At 43.1% G+C, this 22685-nt stretch overlaps 1 long non-coding RNA gene and 1 other non-coding gene across 5 annotated transcripts; both read right to left on the bottom strand.

Annotated features, from left to right (window-relative positions):
- Positions 1–315: 315 nt before the first annotated feature.
- On the bottom strand, positions 316–22451 carry LOC146892319 (uncharacterized). 4 transcript variants are annotated; one of them, XR_015737519.1, is made up of 4 exons: positions 22095–22451; positions 20086–20192; positions 17518–19975; positions 316–7075 (listed from the first exon to the last, which is right to left on the bottom strand). It is a non-coding gene; the product is annotated as an uncharacterized LOC146892319 (long non-coding RNA). The 4 variants fall into 4 exon arrangements; XR_015737518.1 differs by lacking the exon at positions 20086–20192 and adding an exon at positions 9660–9808 and having other exon boundaries at positions 316–1240; XR_015737517.1 differs by lacking the exon at positions 20086–20192 and having other exon boundaries at positions 316–1240; positions 6888–7075.
- LOC146892320 (U5 spliceosomal RNA) lies at positions 19734–19849 on the bottom strand. The gene has a single exon (XR_015004930.1). It is a non-coding gene; the product is annotated as a U5 spliceosomal RNA (small nuclear RNA).
- Positions 22452–22685: the final 234 nt, after the last annotated feature.

Genomic DNA, 22685 nt, shown 5'->3' with positions numbered 1-22685 from the left:
CTCTTTCCTTCTGTCCCTGTTGATTCAACCTTCTGGTGAGGTTGGTGCGTTCAGCCTGCAGGCCATCGATCTTGAAGGTCTGTGTTATCTCAGAGCTCTCCCCCACCACAGAGGGCCTTCTGACCCCTAAGTGATGTCGCATTCTGGCCCTTGAGTCCCCTGAGACCCATCCCCCTTGAGCGCCTGAGTGTGAGTAGCCATTGAAGATGTGCACAGCACAAGCTGAGCTGACCTGGCCTTCAATTTCTTACAGTACCACTGCTACCCAGTGCCCTGCGCTCGGCCTCACCTGCAAGAACCACGCGGGACACAGGATCCTACTGCAGAAATAGCTTTAATGCCCCTTGGGAGAGCGAGCATCAGCCAACATGGCGGAGACCCAGATATGAAGGAAGCCATCCCTTATATATGAAACAGTCCTAGCTTCGGACGTGTCATTCTTGGATTGGTCAACTGCTCCCAGTCCCAGGTGAATGCCTCGGGAGTAGGCGGGGACAGCAGTGGTGGAAAGTTACCGAGCACATGTGCGTTCACCTGGTGGTGAAGCCGGATGTCAGCGCCATCTTGATGATGGAGAATGTGGCTTCGGCCTTCTACATCTCCCCCTAATTTTACTTCTTTGCAGAAAGGCAACTCCCTCGGAAGGTAAAGATAGAGGTCGCATTTCCCAAAATAGAAACATTAAAATGGGCTTACACGGAATCTGCCCCTAGGTTCATGACACCTGGAACCTATCCGGCCTGCCCTCTGCCATTTTTCTGGGAAAGGGGATATACGGCAGGAAACCCTTATGTAGGGCGACTTATCTTTCAGAGAGGGCCATTCTCTGTGCGATGCTTTTTAGCTCCACAACCTTCAGGGCTAGCTAAGCCAAGCATTCCACCCTGTGCCATGGACCACAGTCCTAGGGGTGCAGGAGCTGGTTGGCTTAAACCTTACTGCTTTAACAAGATAACCACATGTCAAAAGAGGCTCCCTGTTCCAGGGCAGCCAGCGCTGGTGCCACAACCACTTCGTCCCTAAGACTTTGGGATTTGAGTCAGCAGACCATCCAGAGGAGAAACACTATTTCTTAGCATAGGACTGTTTTAAACATTCCAACCCCCACCCATTCTTTGAAGTAGGAGATGAAGGACACAATCCAGGACTGGAATTCTTCGGTCAAGCTTATGTCCATTCGCGTGGAGTTGATTGTCATGATGGACCGTCTCAAGGAGGACAGCAAATCATCAAAATTCTCCTGCAAGATATAAAGACAATTCTCGGGACAAGTTAGCCACTTTTATAAAGTTTTTATATGGTACATTGGTCATATATAAGGCTGGAGTTTTCCATTCACAGTCCAATTGGGCAAGCTGCCATAAGATATCTACCTGTTTTTTATTTTACCTCTAATAGATGTATCTATGGTAGCCTGTTGATCCAGGGCTGTAGCCACTGTGGTAGATAACTGATTGAGGGTCTCTGTTTTTTATGATATAGGCCGTGCTGCCCCAGTGGCACCTAGGAAAAACCCAGGCCCTGTTTGTTGATATTAGATTTAAGATTTATTGGCTCCCGTATTTCTTGTCGGTATGGTGGCCTCGGGCTCCAGAGCCCGCCCGCCATCCAAGGGCTGTGTGCGGCCCTGGGCCTGCTCGCTGCGCGGATCCCCGTGTCCCAGGCCAGGAAGTGGCGGCTCCACCCCCAGGCGCCCCCGCCTTCCCTGCGGGGCCAGCCCAGTCCTCCGCGGCTGTGTTGGTGGGGAATGCGGGAGCCGACACCCAGACCGAGGCGGCACAGGCGGCAACATCTCAAGGTCCGCGCCAGAGCCGCTGCGGCTCAAGGGGCTGATGGGAGAGGCGGCGACCAGGGCCGCTTTCCTATTAGCCAACTCTCAACACCTGTGCTGTAAGCGGCTGTAAACTCTCACAGATCCAGCCAACGACCCAATCACCCCAAAATCCAAGGGCCCTTCGCATCCACCTCCCTGCGGATCCCGAAACACCAGACAAGCCAAGCGTATACACAGCAATCTTTTAGGAGGACTTGAGTTCTTAAAATGCTAAGCAGTTCTTAAAAACTTAAGTCGCACTATGTAGATGTAATACGGTACTGCCTGTTTACTGCGTCTAAACCTTAATTGCGCTTTTATTATAATTACGACCAGCCCTGCCTGAAGTCAGCATCGTTTAGCATAGCCAAATGGAACCAGAGCCATTTAGCCTCAGAGACCCTCACAGTCCCAGGTACACTGTAAGCCCTCTGGCCCGGCTGCCTGTGGCACCGCTCTCATTCCCGGCACCTCCAGGCCAGGCACCAACTGAGCCGGCGCAGCGTGCCTCCCACCATAGCCACAGAGCAAAGCTCCGCTCCAGCCGCCCTCCAGCCCCAGCTGCACCCACTCCGAGCCCAAACCAGTGTACGGAGCAAAGCGGAACTCAGAGAAGCAGGCTTGCTGCTCTGCAATCACTGAAAGGACCTTATTTAATCTTTTAGGGAATTTGGGCGCCGTTAATCTCTTTGGCTGCTTCCTGCTGAATTGGGCCGCTGTATTTTAGGGGTAAACACTATAACATTTCAGAAGGTCTCGGTGATTCAAACCACATAAATCCCAAGTACACCTTTAGGCTCTCATTTTCTGTGGAGACGAAAACAGAACCTCTTTTCCAAAACATCATATCCTTAGCAGTTTCTAAATTTAAATATCTTTCTCCTGTCCAGTACACAACAGACAACACACATAACATAACATAAAGCTTTTGACCTTGTAAATCAGCCTTCTCCCCCATTTTTACTTTTTTAGAATTACTGGGGGGTCCTTTTTAACTTATCTGGGTGTGCGCGCATAACTTCCCATTGCTGCTCAGTTTTTGATATGTTTTTTGGACTTTAGAGCGTATCTCTCTGAGCATGTATGTTTGTAGTTTTGAATCCTCCTTGTGTCCAAGGGGTCTCCGGCGGTGTAAAGTTTTTTTTCTTCTTCCCCAAAATGCCACTCAAGCCTTTAATACTGTAGGATCCTACACCCTAGGATGAATCAGGGTCCCCAGGCCCCTGTCCCCAAGAACCTGTCTCCATATGAAATAGTGTGCTGGGTCAGGGGGAGATATCTTGGACCTACACTAATGATTTTATTTGCCCTTTGTGTCAGGGGACCATGCTGAGATAAAAGGCCCAACTCCTAATGACCCGTCGCACCGTACCCCACATGACAAACAGGACGACTGGTGCTGCTGTAATTTCACCTCCTAAGACGGTGAGGTGTCCATTTGGCTACCCAGATATGGACCCATCACAAATGGCAGAGGAGACAGGACCAAGTCAGTCTCTTACGTTATTAAAAGCAAGCCAGCCAGCAAGCAAACAATCATAACTCCCCACCCCCACTCACCCAGAGATGGAATTCTCTCTGGGAAAATTTGTCTTTCCAAGTCCCAGCTTCTGCTGCAGCATATTTCCTTTTAAAATGCTAATTACTTGTCAGGAATGGTACAGGTGTCCTTTAATCCCAGCGCTCAGGCAGGTGAATCTCTGAGTCTGAGGCCAGCCTGTTCTACAGAGTGAGTTCCAGGACAGCCAGTGCTGTTACACAGAGAAACCCTGTCTCCAAAAAGACCACCAAACAAACAAAAGAGAAAACTGTTCTAGTTGGCTTTGGCCTCTTGCTCTGCAGCTTGTCACAACACCACAGGGCATGTGTGAATGACACGTGTGAATTTGGGGGATGGTGAAAGGGAGTATCAGGTCACCCGAATACGAAGCTCTGGGTTTCTTGATATTCTGCCTAACTCAACCTTTTACATATACAGATGTGCTGCTCTTAAGTAATTAACTAAATTTGTTATTAATTCTCAAGTAATTAAAGTAGTAAGCGCCTGTCTTACTGCTGCAACTGTGGCTCCTGCTGGCCAATCAAGATTATTATACCTACAACAATTTTCTGAAAAGTTTAAGGGAGGTAAGTTAATTTGATTAATAAATAAATAGATAGATAGATAAGTACATTTGAAAATTGTAAACCAATCCCAAAATAATTGTAGACAATATCACCATCCATGAATTTAACATTTTTTTCTACTATGAATGAATTCTGCAAGAATTATATGAGCTACCTTGTACACATATTTTTGTGATCATGGTGTCTAGCTTTGTTCTTCATATTATATCCTCAAATAAATGGTTTGATAACAGAGTCAAGAATAAGAAACTTTTAGGAAGAATACAGTCTTTAGCTGAAATGATTCATAGGATTGAAAATGATAATCTTAATTTCACAGGTGAAACTCAATCCATGTCAATGGGTTATGAAACCTGGCAAAAAGGTACCGAGAGATATCTAACAGGATTCCTACTGTTGAAACTGACAATCAGAATCTCTAAAAACGTTATGAGAAGATATCAGATGGAGCATCTCTCCAGGAAGGCAATCAGCACACCATTCAAATAATAGCCAAGGCTGAGAAGATATTATTAATAGAAAAGGTTAAAACCTTGGAACCACAAGTGCAGAATGAGAACCAGATGAAATCATTAGAAATATTCACAAGAGCCCGGGAAGTCTCAGACGTAGTAAACATGCTTCTTCCATGTTGTACATTTCATTGTATGGGCAGAGTCAACAGGCAGGGCCCTGTTGGCCCTAGCCATACCTGTATAGATAGCAAGGAAAGAAGAAAGAAAGAAAGAAAGAAAGAAAGAAAGAAAGAAAGAAAGAAAGAAAGGAAGGAAGGAAGGAAGGAAGGAAGGAAGGAAGGAAGGAAGAAAGAAAGAAAGAAAGAAAGAAAGAAAAGAAGGAAGGAAGGAAGAAAGAAAAAAGAAAGAAAGAAAAAAGCCTTTCTGGTCAGAAAAGGATTACAGATATGCAATAAAGACACATCCAAATAAAAAATACCCCTAAATTGTCACAGTGTTGGATAAATGTATGTAGGCTTAGGAGAGGGAAGAAAAAGAGTATAGAGAGCTATAAAGAGAGGTAAATGGTTTTTAAAAAATAAAACAAAGTTGTTAAAGAGACAGAGTAAACTTGGAGAAAAAGTAATAGGAATAGAGAAAAATAAGCCACGTAAGTATGGAATATACACAGAGTCTGGATTATGTATATTATTGTGTTTTCTTTAAATTTTTTGACTGTTAAAGAGCTACATAATGAGAGACATTTCATTGTACGGACTGCTAAGTTAAAGCAACATAAAAATATCTTGACTTCAGAATTGAGTCTAAGAACATGTTGCTTTGGAAAAGAGGTCCTTCTTTTGTTTCCACAGAAGATGATAATCTATGGATTCCTTCCAGACTAATGTGGTTGGTTGGACCAGGTCCCCCTGAAAGGTCTCTGTGAAAACACCCCAAAAATATTTTGCCCAACAAAAAGCAGGAAGCGGTTTGGAGAGAACTGCGTCCAAATTCCCTAAATGATTGTTTACAAATTTTAGGTCAATTTAGTTATATGTTTATTTCTTCTCTTGATTGAGGTATTGTGTTTGTGCAGCTCATTTAAAAATGTATTCTAGGGTCTGGAAAGATGGCTCAGAGGTTAAGAGCACTGACTGCTCTTCCAGAGGTCTTGAGTTCAATTCCCGGCAACCACATGGTGGCTCACAGCCATCTGTAATGAGATCTGGTGACCTCTTCTGGCCTGCAAGCATACATGGAAGGAATGTTGTATACATAATAAATAAATAAATCTCTTTAAAAATGTAGTCTGTAATTAACAAACATAGGTTAATAGATAATTATCTATAATAGTCAAGCTTGTAGTCATGATAGTTAGGTTTTCTAGATACATGGAGATATATTTCAGTTAGATACATATTCTTCAAATCTTTTGGAGACCTTTAGAACATGGCATTTAAAATACTTTAAGAACCTAGGACTTTTCATGACAATGAGACATATCTGCTCCTGGCAGCACCAATCTGCTTCAAGAGGATGATGGGCACCAAAGAGGCTTCATATGGCATTGATTGGCCATTTGGGCAAGAAACTACTCTTGAGGCTGGGCAGTGGTGGCGCACGCCTTTAATCCCAGCACTCTGGAGGCAGAGGAAGGCGGACCTCTGTGAGCTCAAGGCCACCCTTGTAGTAAGGAGCTGTGGGCAGGCCTGCTTTTCGTCCCACCCGGCTCCCGCACAGCTAGCTTAGCCCCGGAAATAACAACACACAAATTGTATTCATTTAAACACTGCCTGACCCATTATCTCTAGAGAGTTAGTTACTGGCTAACTCTCACATCTTGATTAACCCATTTCTAATATTCTGTGTAGCACCACGAGGTGGTGGCTTACCAGAAAAGATTCAGCATGTCTGACCTGGTGCTGATTCCATGGCGTCTGCCTCACATCCCTTCTTCCCAGCATTCTGTTCTGTTTACTCCACCTACCTAATTTTCTGTCCTATCAAAGGGCCAAAGCAGTCTTTATTAACCAATGAAAATAACACATAAACAGAAGGCCCATCTACATCATTTCCCCTTTTTCTATTTAAACAAAAAAGAAAGGCTTTCACTTTAACATAGTAAAATTACATAAAACAAAACAGTTATCGAGTAAGAATTACGGTTACAATATTTATATCTATTTTATCTTTATCATAATAATGGAAAACTATAACTAACCATTCTTCAACTCCATCAAAGACTCCAGAAGGATATAATATTATCTAAGTAAACAAGAAGTAAGCAACTTCCAAAACTCTAGAAATGACAGAGACATCTTGCTGCCTGGACAGTCACCCAAAGTTCCTCTGTACTGTTGGGGCATCCATCTTCACCCTACAGGCCCATAGTATCCAGCAGACATTTCCATGAAGCAGGAAATTTCAAAGGCAATTCAATCACTATCTGCTGTGTCCTGCAGAATGTCTCGCAGACTCTTTCATGAATCAGGAACCCTGAAAGATCATCTCACCTTTAGGCAAGTTCAGCAGTCCTCTCTCTGCAGGTTCTCTATGTCCAGTTTATACAACAGTCCAGGCAAGAGCAATTTCTTGCCCAAATGGCTAACCAACTCCATAAGGTGCCTCTTCGATGCCCATCTTCCTCTTGAAGTAGATTGGTGCTGCCAGGAGCAGATGTGTCTCATTGTCACGAAAAGTCCTAAGTTATTAAAACATTAAATGCCATGTTCTGTAGTCTTTGAAAGATATGAAGAATGACTATCTACAGAACACTGGGAAAAACAATCATTGCATCCCGACAAGACAGGTAGACCTACCTATCACTACAGGAAAATCTGTCAGGCCTGCCGGTCTTAGCAGATAAAGGCAAGTATTGCTTCTAAGACTGGTGTTCACCAAAGACCACAAAGAGACTTGGGGTTGCCTGGGTAGCTGGGAAAACTGTCCCACTTCTGCTCATCTCCGTATCCCTCTCAGATGTGTCTGATGGTCTTGGTGACTAGGGTACTGGTAGCTCGTTACCTTATTAGCTAAGTTTCCTGCTAAAAGTACAGACAGATGTGTCTCTTTCACAGACTTCATAGTCCAGAATTAACAGGTTTCAGATGTAACTTCAGAGGTTCAGAGTTTCCCATGTCTTTTAATTGTCTTCTAAAATGTTCATGCCTTTTAACAGAATCTTTTGCTATGACACGGAGATGACAATCGGCTCCGGCTGTCTTACAGACACCTGCAGGGTCCTGGATTGGTGAAAACCCACAGTCTCCAGGGCCTGTTTGACCCACCCATTTTCGAGCATACTTTACAGGTCACTCCTGCTCTGTGGGCAAAAGACAACCTGCAAAGGGCTCTCCAGATAACGCCAGCACCTGAACCAGCTCCTGGGAAGTCACCGTTGGCACCACCTCTCCTGGCTCAAATGGGCACTTACCCAGCAACTGAAATCTGGTTCTACAGGGCATATCTGCTCACATGTCTAACTCATTTACCCTTGCCTCTTCTGTACAGAGCACTTCTCTGTCCATTCTTTCTGGCGGTTAAACACCCTTCCCATGGCTGGCCACGTTCATAGAGCCGATAATCTATTTTTTTCTCCTAGCAACCTGCCTTCTCGTCTGCCTCAAGAAATAGATGCCTACGGTCTCCAGGATGGCAGTTAACCAGATGCCTCTCTGCCCACACTTGCCACTGAGCATGAGTCCACCAACTCCCACCTCTCCCCCACCCCACATTGTCCTATGCCCACAGGAAGTAGCCAGACTTGAACTGGTGCCCCTATATCCAAAGAGTCTGGAATGTTTGGCTGGAGGCTCCACCCCAAGCCCCATCCCCTGGGAGTTGCCTCAGTCTGGACTCAGTCACTGAGAAAGTCAGCCAAACAATGACCCCTCTCCAGAAATGCTCAAGACCACTCCCACAAGGTATTTAAGCTGTCTGCCAGAGAACAAGCGCATGGTTTTTCAGTCTTCCTTTCCCTTCTCCTCTCTGGGGTCTGGAAAGTCATCCAGGAGTGTGGTCCACGCATCAATTTTTCACATAGCAGAGGCTATGTAAACAAACAAACAAAACAACCTATCTGTAACAACAACAACAACTAGAAAAAATAAACTGCTACATCCACGGTTGTCACGCCAGTGTAGCAGAAATGCTGGACGGGCAGGTGTTGCCAGATGATTGGGATCTGTGCTTCTCGGATCTGTGTTCCAGGCGGTCCCTTGGCAATCAGTTGTGGTGTAATGCCACCTGAGTCGCCATTTGTACTGACTCGACTTCGCTGGCCTTGGAGCCATATGTGTGTCTTTTCCCTTGTCTGTGTGTTCTTTGTGATTCCTGCATATTGCTAACAGATCAGACTATTCCAGGCAGTTGCGGATATGAACAAGACTGCTGAGGACATTTTTGAGCTCTGCCCCACCATTCATTAAAGCCTTAAAAGAAGTAGCCAGTTCTGGGAATTGGCAGGGTCATCATTAGGATAATTCCTTGATGATGTGGAACAAAAGGAGTTAATTTTACTAGGAAAAACCTTAGAAACCTTCTACAGAAAAACAGTATTAGGCATTTACCTGGGAAAATACGTGCGATTTAACAGGAGGCCTATGCAGCCTTCCTCATGGCCAGAAAATCTAGGCTAATTACAACATCTGATCCTGAGAGTCGGGAAGGGAAGGAAGTTGAGATTAATGGTATGAAATGAGTTTCAGACAAGTTTGAGATCATGTCTTTAAAATTTTCTAGCAGAAAGTTTTCCAGGAAGATAGTAGCCTTCTTCTTTCCCACCCAGACACACAAGGTCACTTAGCTTAACCCAGCCAGCCACCTGGTATAAGCTGATAAAGATGGTCCGACTCAAGGGCAGTGGTCTCTCTAAAAACAAGAAAAAAGGCCGACTTTACAGAATGTGAGGGAGCAAAAGTTCTTGTACTCATGCCAAAGCATCTTTAAAGATTCTCTTTGTGAAACTGTTTTATGCTGTTCCTTTCTATTTTATGATCTGATGATGTATGCCTTTGCCAAGTTCTTTGTTTGTAAAAATATAAAAGCCCCACACTGAAAAAGTAAAATTGCAGCAGCATGTCTCAAATACATTGAGAGTGGTCTGTCTGTCATTTCCTTCGCCATATTCTGAAATCTCCTGTCCCTTCGTTCTGTTCCCCCACGGTCTGAGTGGCTCACCTGAGCCGGTCCATGGCAGGTGGCACTTCGAACAGGGACTTGAAGGACAGGTAATCTTTCTCTTTTCTTTCTTTTTCCTTTTATTAGTTTTCAGAAACGGCTCTTACCAGGGAGCTGCAGTCCCGCCAGAAGAGGATTTGCCAGTCAAAGCATAAGTAATCACAGGAACCATGGGGCAATCTATGAGAGATGCCTCACCAGACATAGTCCTAAGGATGGCCTGTGCTGGAACAATGAAGGGTTGGAAATTCAGCGCCTATATTGAAAAGACATATGGAGGAGGTGTAAGAGACTCCTCACCTCTCACTTGTTATAACTGTGGGAAACCTGGGCACATGCAGAAAGACTGCAGGAGGCCCAGGGAAGCAGGGCAAAAAGGAACAGGGCAAAGAGGAACTCCCGGACTTTGTCCCCAGTGCAAAAAGGGAAGGCACTGGAAGAATGAATGTAAATCCAAGTTCCATAAGGATGGAACGCTCTTAGATAAGAATAAAAAAATAAACATGAAAATAGAAATAAAAACCAGACAAATATAAAACAAAAAGGTCTGAAATTATGGTCAGGAAAAGGTTAACAAAAAATTTAAAAAGGCATTAGCAGCTAAGGACACTTTCTGTGCCTCTTTTCTTTTCTGAGCCAAGTTTTTCACTGTGATAACACTCAAGATTTCTTCCGCTGGCCAGCAGTTTCTTCTCTTAACTCTTTCCTGTCCTAATACTGCTTATAAAAAGTTTTAAATTATACCAACCTGTAACTTTAAAAAACATTAATTTTAGAATGAATATTAAAGAAAAACCAAATAAGGCAAAGAACTAAAATAAAAATAGTAATAATAATAAATAAAAATAATAAAAGGGGTTTGTCTAAAAGTGTCTGGCTTAATCAATGAAATAAAGATTGAGAAAGGAATCAAACCTAAAAATTACAAAAGGTATATAAAATGTCATAAAAGGTAATAAGAGGCCAAAAGAAGTCTGCCGTAATTTCTTATATCTGAATGTTTAATGGTCAATTCTGGTTTTAAAAGGATTTATCTTGTGAAAGGGTCATGGTTATTTCTTTTATGCATGCTTGTGTAGCTTTATGATATTAAAAAATATGAGGTGAGTATACTCAACAGAGTAAGGGTCTCAAAAACTCTGTCCTATGAACATCATATGATTTTGCCATATTTTGCCAAAAACTTCCTGAGCAAATATTGATTTGGGTATATTTTTCTTTAATAATATAGTCACTGATTAATTGTTTATGCTAAAACGAATAATGCTTTCTCCACATTCAGCAAAGAAATTATATTTAAGGTTCACTCTAACAAAAATATGGTATATATTTTTGGTTTGTTAAAAATATAAGTTAATAAAAATAATAAAGTTTGCCTAATCAGAGATACCTGGACAGCCCTAAATACTTCAAAAATCTATACAAAATGGCATTTAAAATAAAGTTTAAAAGGCTTATATTAGACAGAGACTCTGAGACCCTAACAGTGATCCAAGGTCTCCAAAGAAGATTATGGGACACCACGATGTCTCCACCTGGAAAACAATGATGCTGACTACTGGGTAAGATGACCCCCAGTGCAACACCTGCTGTCAGGACCTGGTCCAGACTATGAACAAACAGCAGGGGAAATAGTCCTCAGGTAAGCTGGGGATCCTGTGACCAAAGCAGGGGAAAATAGTTCTCAGGTAAATGGGAATCCTACGACTAAAATAGGGACGATTAATTGCTTTTCCTATAAGTAAAAGGAAAGCGTCTGCTGTTAAAGCAGGATTCATTAATAGCTCTCTTTGTAAATAGAGAGAAGGCAACCGTGGCAAAGCGGGGGTTAATTGCTTTTCCCTGGAAATGAAGGGGGAGCAGCTGCTATCAAAGCGGGAGATTTATTGCTCATTCCGTAAATAAGGAATGAGTAAAAAGCAGTTTCGCAAGTCGACGAAACGAAAGTAAAAGGAATATAAATTAAATATGGGTGCTAATCAATTGCACTCAATTTTTTGGGCTCTTAATGAGCTGCTATGTTTAAAGAATCTAGAGATAAGACAAAATACTTGAAAGAAATTTTTAAATAAACGCAATGCCATTGCACCCTGGCTCGCCATTTCAGGGAGTCTCTCGATGTCACTGTGGGAGAAGAGGGGAGAGACCTAGACTTTGCATTTAAGCAAGGGATCCTTAAGGGAAAGGAGAAATCAGTTAAGAAATCAGAGCCAGGAACTTTAAATCCTGATGCTCCAGAGTATATCATACATGAGTTGCCTAGAGCAACACCAGGTCATCCTGGCCTTGATTTGGCTAGCTCAAAGAATATGATTCTTTCTAAATGGGATGGCATTGCCTTAGTACCCACATCAATGAAAGGAACATTGTTGCCACAAACTGTGGGACTTATTCTAGGAAGAAGTTCCAACTATCAAAAGAATTTTGAGGTTATGCCAGGTGTCATAGATGCAGACACAGAAAATGACATTAAGGTCATGATGAAACCATTGTCTGAAACTATTCAGATCCACAAGGGACAAAGAATATTAGGCAAAAAATTTAAATCAGCCTATATAATTCATTACATGGATGATGTTTTGCTTGCTCATAATAACAAGGAGATATTGGAAGTATTGTTAACAGATACAATACAGGAATTAACTTTGCATGGCCTAGTAATTGCACCTGAAAAAATACAAAGAAATCGTCCGCTGAGTTATTTAGGACACAATATACATGATGAGTACATTAGCTCTCAAAAATTGACTATTAGGAAAGATAGATTAAAAACGTTAAATGATTTTCAAAAGTTATTAGAAGATATTAATTGGATAAGGCCTTATTTAAAAATTACTACAGGAGCTCTTAGTCCTCTGTTTTCCATTCTACATGGGGATCCTAATCCAAAATCCTCTCGTTGCATGACTCCCGAGGCTTTGCAAGCCATATCTCTAGTGGAAGAAGCCTTAGCTAAATCTAGGTTAAAACAGATTGATTATTCCTTACCATGGTCTTTGTTAATTTTTTTTAAATATTTATTTATTATGCATACAATATTCTTTCTGAGTGTATGCCTGAAGGCCAGAAGAGGGCACCAGACCTCATTACTGATGGTTGTGAGCCACCATGTGGTTGCTGGGAATTGAACTCAGGACCTTTGGAAGAGCAGGCAATGCTCTTAACCGCTGAGTCATCTCTCCAGTCCCCGTCTTTGTTAATTTTTGCAACATCCTATACCCCTACAGCGTGTCTATGGCAACAGGGAGTGTTGGAATGGTTACACTTACCACACACACAGTCAAAAATGTTAGCTAATTATCCTTATATGTGCTCCTTGCTTATTAGTAAAGGAAGACAAAGATCCAGAGAAATGTTTGGCTATGAACCAAAAATTATTGTAACACCATACAATAAAAATCAAGTAGATCAATTGATGCAACATAATAAGGACTGGATATTGTCCCTACAAGGTTTTGTGGGACAGATACTGTATCATTTTCCCAGACATCCTTTGCTGGAGTTTGCTAAGCATGTGGAGGTCATTTTTCCTGTCAGAGTCTCTTCTGAGCCCCTAGACAGGGCCCTCTGTATTTTTACAGACGGTTCTTCCTCAGGAAGGGCTGTAGTTTTTACACATAAGGGTGTTGTGCATATGGAAACAGGAATCAAGTCATCTGCACAACAAGCAGAAATTCGAGCTGTAATTTTAGCCTTCAAAAAGTTCCCCCAAACATTTAATCTATATTCAGATTCTAAATATGTGGTTACACTTTTTCCAGCAATAGAAACAACGCTATTGTCTGGAAGATCCCCTATTCTCCCCTTGTTGCAAGAATTACAACAGTTAATTCATCAGAGGACTCAGAAATTTTTTATAGGACATATTCGAGGGCATAGCAATCTGCCTGGGCCTTTAGTTCATGGCAATGCTATGGCTGATTTTTATACACAAGAAGGTGCATTTACAATACAAGAGGCTCAAGAGAGCCACGCTATGCATCATCAAAATGCATTGGCTTTAAGAAGGATGTTTAAAATTGCTAGAGAACAAGCAAGACACATTGTTAAACAATGCCAGCAGTGTCCTCCTGTACATCATCCCTTAAAAATGGGAGTTAACCCTAGAGGGCTAAAACCTAACGCGCTGTGGCAAATGGATGTAACACATGTACCCTCCTTTGGAAGGTTATGTTGCGTACATGTGACTGTTGATACTTTTTTACATGGTTGCTTCAGCATGTACAAGAAAAGCTGTTAAAGATGTTATTCAACATCTCACTTTGTGTTTTCAGATCATGGGAATGCCCTCACAGGTAAAGACAGATAATGGTCCTGTTTATGTTTCTGAAGCTTTTGAAACTTTTTGTGCACAATGGCACATTATACATACTACAGGCATCCCATATAATCCCCAGAGCCAGGTAATTATTAAAAGAACACATCAAATATTAAAATTACAGATTAAAAGGCTTCAGAGAGCACATGAGTATTTTGCTCCTCATCATTTATTATCACATACCTTATTTGTATTAAATCACTTAAATACTAATGATAAAGGATTGACACCTACAATGGTGCATTGGACCTGTGAGTTTAACTCTGCCTCTTACTGTATTTGTAGCAAGTACATAGTTTGAGGTTACTTTTTATTGTTAGTGGTGTTTTGTTATTTGTTTTTCCCTTTTGTTTTGCCTTTTACTTTCTCCCTTTAGCTAATTAGACCCTGTGACGCGTTTTATGAACTTAAAGAAGAAAAACAACAGCTTCAATGCAATGCCCATCAAAATCCCAGCAAAATTCTTCAAAGACCTCGAATGATACTCAACTTCATATGGAAAAACAACAAACCCAGGATAGACAAAACAATCCTGTACAATAAAAGAACTTCTGGAGGCATCACAATCCCTGACTTCCAACTCTACTACAGAGCTACAAAACTAAAAACAGCCTGGTACTGGCATCAGAACAGACAGGAGGGTCAATGGAACCGAATAGAAGACACAGATATCAATCCACACATCTTCAAACACCTACTTTTGACAAAGAAGCAAAAAATGTAAAATGGAAAAAAGAACGCACATTTAACAAGTGGTGCTGGCATAACTGGATATCAACATACAGAATGAAATAGCCCCAAATCTATCACAATGCACAAAACTCAGGTACAAATGGATCAAAGACCTCAGCATAAGACCAACCACACTGAACATTAGAGAAGTGGGAAGCACACTTGAATGCATTGGCACAGGGAACCACTTCCTAATATAACCCCAGCAGCACAGACACTGAGAGAAACTATTAATGAATGGGACCTCCTGAAACTGAAAAGCTTCTGTAAAGCAAAGGACACGGTAAACAAGACAAAACGACAGACTACAGAATGGGAAAAATCTTCACCAACTCCACATCAGACAGAGGTCTGATCTCCAAAATATACAAAGTATATTTTGTCTAGATAACTGGACATCCAAAGAACAAGTAATCCAATAAAAAAAAAAATGGAGTACAGCCCTAAACAGAGAACTCTCAACAGAGGAATCTAAAATGGCTAAAAGACACTTAAGGAAATGTTCAACATCCTTAGTCATCAGAGAAATGCAAATCAAAACAACTCTGAGATTCCATCTTACACCTGTAAGAATGGCCAAGATCAAAAACACTGATGACAACTTATGCTGGAGAGGTTGTGGGGAAAAGGGAACACTTCTGCATTGCTGGTGGGAATGAAAGCTGGTATAGCCCCTTTGGATTGTAGTGTGACGATTTCTCAGAAAATTAGGAAGCAACCTTCCTCAAGACCCAGTAATACCACTTTTGGGTATATATCCAAAGGCTGCTCAATCGTGCCACAAGGACATGTGTTCAACCATGTTCCTAGCAACTTTGTTTGTCATAGCCAGAACCTGGAAACAACCTAAATGCCACCCTACCGAAGACTGGATAAGAAAAATGTGGTACATTTATACAATGGAGTACTACACAGCAGAAAAAAATAACAACAGCTTGAATTTTGCAGGAAAATGGATGAAGTTAGAAAACATTATATTGAGTGAGGTAACCCAGACACAGAAAGACAATTATCACATGTACTCACTCATAGGTGGTTTTTAAATATAAAGCAAAGAAAGCCAACCTACAAACCACAATCCCAGAGAACTTAGACAATAATACAGACGCTAAGAGATACATACATAGATAAAATCTACATGGGAAGCCACACTGATGAGTATCTTGCATATCACCATAGAACCTTCATCTGGCAATGGATGGAGATAGAGACAGAGACCCACATTGGAGCACTGGACTGAGCTCCCAAGGTCCAAATGAGGAGCAGAAGGCAGGAGAACATGAGCAAGGAAGTCAGGACCACAAGGGGTGTGCCCACCCACTAAGATGATGGGGCTGATCTAATGGGAGCTCACCAAGGCCAACTGGACTGGGACTGATGGAGCATGTGATAAAACCGGGCTCTCTGAACATGGCTGACAATGAGGACTGACTGAGAATCCAAGGACCATGGCACTGGGTTTTGATTCTATTGCATGTATGGGCTTTGTGGGAGCCTAGTCTGTTTGGATGCTCACCTTCCTAGACCTGGGTGGAGGTGGGAGGACCTTGGTCTTCCCACAGGGCAGGGAATCCTGACTGCACTTTGGACTGGGGGGGGAGGGGGAGTGAGGAAAGGGGAAGGGAAATGGGAGAAGGGGGGGAGGTGGAAATTTTTAATAAAAAATAAAAATAAATCTACATGGGAAGTAGAAAGTATAAAAAGACAAGCTCTCCTGAGTAAAGTGGGAGCAGGGGACCTTCGGGGAGGGTTGCAGTGGGGAGGGGAGAGTCAGGGAGGGGATCAGAGAAAAATGTAGAGCTCAACAAATATCAATAAAAAATGTATAGAAAAAAAAAACCACCTCAACCTCAAAGATGGACATCGCCTCAGAGTAAAGGGTTGGGAAAAATTTTTCCAATCCAATGGACCTAAGAAAAAAGCTGGTGTAGCTAACCCAGTATCTAACAAAATATACTTCAAACTAAAATCAATCAAAAGAGATAAAGAAGGACACTTCACATTAGTCACAGGAAAAAAAAAATCCATCAAGAGGAAATCTCAATAGTGAACATCTATGCCCCAAATACAAAGGCACCCTCATATGTAAAAGAAACACTTCTAGCCAGGCAGGGTGGCACATGCCTTTAATCCCAGCACTGGGAGGGTGGGGAGGCAGAGGCACGCGGATCCCTGTGAGTTCGAGGCCAGCCTGGTTTACAAGAACTAGTCCAGGACAGGCTTGATAAGTATAGCGAAACCCTGTCTCAAAAACAAAACAAAACAAAACAAAAACAAAAACAAAAAAAAAAGAAAGAAAAAGAAAAAGGAAACTAAACCACACACACTAATAGTGAGAGACTTCATGACTTCCACAGTCTCACCATTGGACAGGTCAGTCAGAGAGAAAATTAACAGAGGAATAAGGGAACTAACAGACATTTTGACTCAAATGGTTTTTAAAAAGGAAGAAACTAAGTACTCAGTGAAGTTCTTGTCAGATTCCTGACCCATAAACACTAAGGTACAGAAATTCTTACTAGCCAGATGTGGTGGCACAGGCTTGTAATCCCAGTGTTCTGGAAGCTGAGGCCATAGGATCAAGGGTTTAAGATCAGCTTGGGTTCATAGTGTGTAACATGAGGGCCGGCTTGTTGGGGTTTCTGTCCCACCCAGTACCCCAACAAGCCAGCAAGTCCCAAGGAAAATCACACGGAGTCTACATTAGGTTATAAACTGATTGGCCCACATGAGGGCCGGCTTGTTGGGGTTTCTGTCCCACCCAGTACCCCAACAAGCCAGCAAGTCCCAAGGAAAATCACACGGAGTCTACATTAGGTTATAAACTGATTGGCCCATTAGGTCAGGCTTCTTGTTAACTCTTATAACTTATGTTACCCCATTATCCTTATCTATGTTAGCACATGGCTCCGTACCTTTCTCAGCAGGGCAGGTTACATGCTGCCTCTTCAGTGGTCTGCACAGGAATGGCGAGAGTTTCCTGTGTCCCAGAAAACTCCCAGTCTCTTTGCTCCACCCCTACTTCCTGACTGGCTTTCCCGCCTATACTGCCTGCCTGGCCAATCAGTGTTTTATTAAAATGTGATTGACAGAATACAGATAATTCTCCTGCACCAATAGTGAGTTCAAGGGCCAGCCTGGGCTACATAGTGAGCGCTTTAGTGTCTCACACTACATTTTAGGGATGGTTTATTATAGAAATAGATACCTAACACAGACAAATAGATTTAACAGCTTTTGCAGTGAAATCTGCAAAAGCTTTTGCATGGTGCCTGACTGCCCATTCTTAGCAGCTAGTATGAGGGTGTCAGGGCCACAGACATGGAGGAAAGGCCAGCACAAGGCAGAAAGGGGGCACTGAGGAAGGGGCCCTTGGGATTAGGAAAGGGTGGCTTCTGCCACTGATTTGAACTGCTAAACCTTGTACAAATACTTGAAGGACATGTGTCTTCAGTAAATCAGTGATTTGGTGAATTGTTATTCAGCAAATTGGTCATTTGTCCACTGACTTTTGGCCAGCATGGATCTGACAAAGTAAGTGATAGTGAATTAGTGTGCTCCTAACCAAGGGATACATTTAATGTTGCGTCCCTAAGGCAGCAATTAGTGGGTTATTTGTAAAAGATACTCATGGTTTTATGCCTCTTTCCTCTTTATTTTTCTTTATTCTCTTTTTTCCCTTTATTTTTATTTTTATTTTTGAGACAGGGTCTCCCTGTGTAGCTCTGACTGTCCTGGAGCTCACTAGGTGAGTCAGTTTGGCTTCAAACTCACAAAGATCCACTCACCTGCCTCTGCCTCCTGAGTGCTAGGATTAAAAGCATCTATCACTTTTTTTTTCAGTGCTAGGTAACAAGGCACCATTGAGTCACACCTCCCTTCTTTTAAGATTCCTGATTGAGCTCATTAATTTCTCTTACAGTTTTTTTTTTAAGTACTGGAGAGACCCAGCTGTTAAAAGCCTTGGCTGCTATTTCAGAAGACCTGGGTTCAGCCACCGGTGCACACAAGGCAACTCACAACCATCTGTAACTCCAGTTCGAGGGAGATCCAGTGCCCTCTTTTGCCCCCCACTGGCACCAAGCATACATGCATGCAAAACACATGTATCATAACAGAAAAACTATTAATTTGATTTACATTTATTTCCATGTGCCTTTAGTACTGATATTAACTTTGAAAAACCAAAACAGGCAGACTGTGTGAGTTCTAGGACTACATAGTGAGATACTCTCTCCAAAAATGAAATAAAATGAAAGTAAAAACTGATTTATTGTGTGTGTTTATGTTGTGCACATGCCACAGTGTGCGGTGGAGGACAAAGGACATCTTGTAGGAGCCAGCTCTGTCCTTTCATGTGGACACTGACACATCCATCCCACTGGGGATGGAACTCAGGCTGACAAGCCTGGTGGCATGTGTCCTTACCTACGGAGCCAACTCACCAGCCCTGTTTTCTGTTTTGTTTGTTGTTCTGCGAGGGTCTCACTGTTTCACTCAGGAGGCCGGCCTCACGCTGTGCAACCTCTACTGTCTACCCTAGGGACGGGACACACTGAATCTTCTCTCTATAAACTGCTAGTTGTGATAAGTCCTCTCTTGTCACCAATTCCTGGAACAGCAATCTTTCCCGAGAGGAAAGTGACATTTTTCTCTTCAAAGCAGTTATACATGGAGATAAATTCCAGGCAGGACCGCTTTGGAGAAGTCCTTTCTTAGTTCTGATGTTGGCATTCTTAAGTGGAAGGTCATTGAACAATATTTCTGCACCTTCAGTGCCATAAAAGCACTAAGAAAGTAGTGAACTTAGGTGTCGGCACCTCCCTTGCCTGCTTTTTATCCTTTTGAGCGAAGTGGATCAGGCACAAGAGCCAGAACTCCTGGAGTAGGCTAAGAAGGCTCTGACCACAGCCCTGCTTCCTCCCCACACAGGGGCATCCACACCAGTGTAGACTTCATAGGAACTTCACACCCCGCCCTACATTTCAAAGAACTGTATTAACATTAGGACACCAGGGTGGAGAACATTCACACTTCATCGATAAAAGCACAAGAAACAACATGTTTTTCACAATACGTGGAAAACATATAAAGACGGTAGAAAAACTACTTTCTTTAAACAACGCATAACAGCCCTGTATAAACAGGACCTCAAAAAATTAGGTTAAGACTCAGAGTTGTTCCTCTCCACGGAAATCTTTAGTAAAAGGCGAAAGATTTATACGATCTGAAGAGAAACCAGAGTATGTAAATACTGTCCCGCCGACCGTCCTCGGACGACTCGATCTCCTAGATAACCGATGGGCGCTAGCTCCACGAAGTAAGTGATGACGCCTGTTTTTCTCTCACGCACGTCTCCCAAAGACACATGACCTGAAAGAAAAGAAAGCGAGAAAGAGAAGATAAAAGCGCTATCCATTTAAATTTCGCACTACCCTGCGTGCAGTGCATTGTGGGTATGTAAATAACGCTGGTTCCCAAACCTCGGATTTCCGAAAATGAAGATTTCATTTTTCCTGAGTAAGTGTTGGTCCGACGCTAGGGGGCAGTGCAGAAACCAGATTCATGGGACTCTAAGAGCCTGGCCCCGCTTAAAAAAAAAAAAAAAATCTGGTTTACACCAAGTAAAAGTTCTTTTTCTTTTTTTTCGGGAGGAGATATATTGATTTTGCTTCTTGAAATTTTGAGACGGTGTCTCGAACGTCCCCTAGGCTGGCCTTGAACTCAGTTGGGCCTGGGAAGATGAGCACAGTTCTCTTTGCCTCAACCTCATGAAGGCGGGGGCAGCCATTAGGGAGTTTCGTGTATCCCAGGCTAGCACTGAACTTGCCTCATCACTTACGACGATCTTAAATTCTTCATCTCCTTCCTACTACTAAATGTTGTAATGACAGACGTGTGCACCCACATCAAGCTTAAAAATTCTCTTAATTAAAAATAAACAGCCGGGCAGTGATGGCACATGTCTTTAATCCCAGTATTCGGGAAGCAGAGGTAGATTGATCTCTGTGAGTTCAAGACCAGCCTGCTCTAAAGAGTGAGTTCCAGGAGAGGCTCCAAAGCTACACAGAGAAATTCTGTCTCAAAAAAAGGAAAAAAGAAATTCCATTTGCTAACCTATAAAATGAAGGTGACAATGACAGTGTCTGACTCAGAATGTTAGGAGGATTTCGCCACAAAGCCCTTCTGAACTGATCCAGAGGGACAGACAGCGTGTTAAGGGCTAGGATTGTGGGTGAATTGAAAGACCCTAGAATTTCTATAAACACATTCTTTTAAAGTGACTCAGCTTAATTCCCCTCAATTTTTAAACGAGAAGATTTACCCTGGACACAGCACGTGATGACTGGAAGAGAGCATCCCTAGAGAGATGCTATCAGGGCTGGCAGGCCCTTGAAGACATACCTGCCAGTAGGAGCTGGGAAGACCTTGGCATTGGCTATAGGGGGAGGGAGCACCCTGGACTGTCTAAGGCAGCCCTCCTCCCCTCCAGTCCTCCTGCACGGTGCTGGTGGACTCCAGGTCAGAATGGAGCCCTGCTGGAGCAAGGGAGGATGTCACATTCAGCACAGGGACTTCAGTGGGGCAAGCATTTCCCTCTTGTGGATATTTCGGCCCCAGTCTCTACCTACTATAGCAGGGAGAACTAGCTGTGAGCAGAGGTGGGCAGGATTACATAGCCTAAGAGGAGTGAGGAGTCGATAGCAGAGGCTCCTCGCTCGGGGAACTTAGCTGTAGCCCGTGGCGAGCTTTCCCCTGGGCTGCCTTTTCGCCCATGGTGACGGTGGAGGCCAGCCACGGTGCCTGCATCTTGCTCTGTAACAAAATGCTTTGACCCAGAGTAGGAGGGTTCTCTGGACAAGCTCTCCCAAGTGACAATATAGGGAACCTGGTCCGGGTGGTCATAAGGGTCAGGCTGGAAGACTTTTTCTCTAACCTGCAAAAGAGTATCTAGATTGAATGTCCCAACCTGTGGCCAGTCCATTTTAAAAGTGGGCCATTCCAGGAAGCAGACCCCTTGCCAGCATTTCTTTCGGATTTCCATAGCTGGGTCTGCAGCTTCTCTCTGAAGTTAGAGTTAGGGTCAGAGAGGTGGTTACTTACTGCCCCATGGTACCAGATTTAGACTCGAGTACAAACATACAAAAACAAAGACACAACATAAAAACAAAGCCACGAAAAGCCAAAACCAAACTCAAAATCAGAAACTGCGCAGCACTACAGATTCAGATGGAGGTGAGCGACAAAAAGTCGTGCCTCCTGGGAACTAGAGGAGTGACCTGGTCACTCTTAGCCCCTTCGGATACTGGAGTGTCCTCCAGACTTACAGATTACTGGAGCGTCCCCCAGATTTACAGATTACTGGCGTATCCCCCAGTACAGATACTGGCCCTACGTAGGTACAATTTCAGAAGCTGCACAGCACTACAATAATGACAGAAACAAAGCAGACAAACAGATAAAGACAATAGACAGTGCCGGCCGGACTTACCTCCTGCTGGGAGCTGGGTTAATTGAGCTGGGGTCCATCAAATCTCGGTGGACCTCCAAATGAAAGACCCTAGAATTTCTAAGGCCACGAGGGAAGTCCCCAGACTCATTAATCCAGGCCAGCAGATGCAACAGCAAGAGGTTTATTTCGGTAGCGCTATCGGGTCACACAGGTCTCCAGGGGGAGACTGAGCACACCGAGCAAAATTTCAGCAAGCTTATATAGGCAAAATTAATTACATAATCGGCAGTTTTCAGAGCATAAAGATCACTGGTTATTTTAAACAGATCAGACAGTGACAATGGACGATGTTGTTTGTCCATGCTATTTCCTAGATGTTTCATTTTGGCCCTGAAATTTCCCACTAACATTCTAAGTTTGGCACATGTGCCAACCATAGATATCCTGTTCTCCTAAGCAAACAGGATGTTCTCATGAGAACAGGCCAGCTTCAGCTCCTGGGGGTCTCGAGGGTCTTCCACCAAAACAGGATGTTCTCATGAGAGCAGCTGGCTGCAGGTCCTGATAGCAAACAGGATGTTTTCATGGGAGCAGGCCAGCTGCAGGTTCTGGGGGGTGGAGTCCTGGGGG

The sequence above is a fragment of the Myodes glareolus genome, chromosome 3 (assembly GCF_982192425.1).
Source record: "Myodes glareolus chromosome 3, mMyoGla1.1, whole genome shotgun sequence".
NCBI classification, from domain to species: domain Eukaryota; kingdom Metazoa; phylum Chordata; class Mammalia; order Rodentia; family Cricetidae; genus Myodes; species Myodes glareolus.
The sequence above is the reverse complement of the archived record's forward strand: the minus strand, read 5'-3'. Positions and strand labels throughout refer to the sequence as shown.